The following is a 2,091-nucleotide window of genomic DNA, read 5'->3' as shown; positions in this document are numbered from 1 at the left end:
CATGTTCCGATTTTCAATGGATGTTTACAGCTGTTTCTCTTCATTTTGAGTTGTGCCCCATCAGCAAATGAAGGTTCTGTGGGCTTTTCTCCCACAAGCTAAATTCCATTCGCGTCATCATGGTCAGCTCTACTTTGAGGAGGCATCTCTACCCCAGTCACATTTTGAGTGCCTTCCAACATAAGGGGCTCATTTTCTGGCACTCTATCTGACAGTGTTTCTCTGCTATTCATAATATTTTCAGTGACTAAAGATTTGGATGTAGTTTGTCGCTCTTTCTTCCTAGTCTTTGTCTGGAAGCTCATCTGAAACCTGTCCACCATGGGTGACCCTTGCTGGTTATTTAAAATACCAGTGGCATAGTCCTCAGAATCACAGCAACTCAAGCCACCACAGCATGACAGACATATGAGTGGTGGCCGTTTGGTTTTATGTCAAAATTATCACTTTAAATTTAGTAGCATAATGGTTACAAATCAGGCTACAAGCCTCAAGGTCAGCAGTTTGAAACTACCAGCAGTTCCATGGGAAAAAAATGAGGCCTTTTGCTTTTGTAATGGTTTACAGCCTTAGAAACCATATATAGTGTCACTGTGAGTCAGAATTGACTCCAAGACACACCACCACCACTTTCCTGCAGGCAACTCAGGGAAGGATAATTAACCAATGCTCCTTGGGATCCCAGCCCCCACAGTCAGGACAAAATAGGAGGTGAGGGGAACCCACAAACAGAGGAGAAAACAGATACTTTAAATGTTGAAAAGTAGGACGTTTTAAGAGGGAATAGTCAAAATAGGGTGGGGGGGGAAGGGGGTGGTGGTAGGGGAGGAGGTGGTCTGTAGAAGACAATACCTTATCCCCATAGAAGGGAGAAATGATCTACAGCCAGTATGGTAGATTTTCAAATAGAATTCTTAAGATAAATGTAGACATAGGCTGTTTGAGCTTATAATGCAAAATTCTGAGTTTACCCATACAAAGTGAAACTTAAATGTGAATCAGGCACTGAGAAGTTGTTTTGTTCTGTTTTAATATCTTTGATATTCTTCTACAGTAAAATTGTATAAATTAATATATTTAAAGTATAGTTAAGGATTTGTTTGGTTGTTGTGATAGCATTTTTTTAAAATTATACATTGCTCAAGACTTTGCTTGTATGTATTTTATTTTTTTATTAATGTTTCAGATCCCTTGAGAATAAAATACTGTTTTAAAATATATTTTGGAAAAAAAAAAAGATATTTGGTGTACCAATACTCTTTCTAAATTGAAAACATTTTTGTTGCTGTTAAAATGTGGGCTACCCTGTATGTATGCATTTCATCTTTTTACGAGGAGGAAAACTATATTATGCTGTAGATGTTAAAAGAACTTTTGGTCCAAACCCATCCCTTCAAATTCACTGTTCATCACTTTTGACCACGAGACTTGACGCTGATTAAGACCTGGAAAGAGAACAGACTCCCGCTGAACTGTGAGGGCCCTTCTCAGGTACAGTTGAGACAGCCAACCATGGAGGAGTGGACTAACTACTCAAATAAAGGAACCGGTAAAAAGGGACTCTCCCTAAGGCAAATGTAGTTACTGGTGGGAAACACATTCTTCACCTAGGGAACCTCTCAAAGTGACCCTGGAAAGAAGCTGAGAGGCTGTCTTGCCACACTTCTGCCAGATTGTCACGCTTTTCCTTGGTCCCTCTGGCTCTCGGGGGTCTAAAGAACTAGTCCCACTGAGTTGCCGCTTCTCAGACCTGGTAAAATGGGGGTGCACTGGAGCTTATAAAGGTATGGGTTCTCTTCCTCTAAGAATGGGCTAAAACATTGATTAAGAGGAATGCTGTGTTGAATATTCATCAAGGGATGCAGACTTATTGAAAATGGAGTTCCTTTTGCAGTTGTCAGCTCTAGGCATTATCTTCAGAGTTCTTCTGCCTGTGGCCAGCTGCTTCAATTAGGGTTTCAGGTCTTGATATCCTTACCTTTGTCTTGAGGCTAGTCTTCTCAGTATTACTATTCTTGTTGGACTAGAAATGTCTTACCCACTTCCTTGATGTTGCAGACCGTGTAAGACTAGTCAGAGGTTCGAGGCCCT

The 2,091-nt window shown here is 40.7% G+C and overlaps 1 protein-coding gene across 1 annotated transcript in view; it reads right to left on the bottom strand.

Moving 5' to 3' along the window:
* The window catches only part of LOC102816291 (HLA class I histocompatibility antigen, B-15 alpha chain-like), a 24,032-nt gene that overhangs the window by 3,583 nt on the left and 18,358 nt on the right, over positions 1-2,091 (bottom strand). The window lies entirely within an intron of this gene.

Source organism: Chrysochloris asiatica, unplaced genomic scaffold, assembly GCF_000296735.1.
Source record: "Chrysochloris asiatica unplaced genomic scaffold, ChrAsi1.0 scaffold00213, whole genome shotgun sequence".
Taxonomy (NCBI): domain Eukaryota; kingdom Metazoa; phylum Chordata; class Mammalia; order Afrosoricida; family Chrysochloridae; genus Chrysochloris; species Chrysochloris asiatica.
Note: the sequence above shows the minus strand (reverse complement) of the source record. Positions and strands in the feature narration are given on the sequence as shown.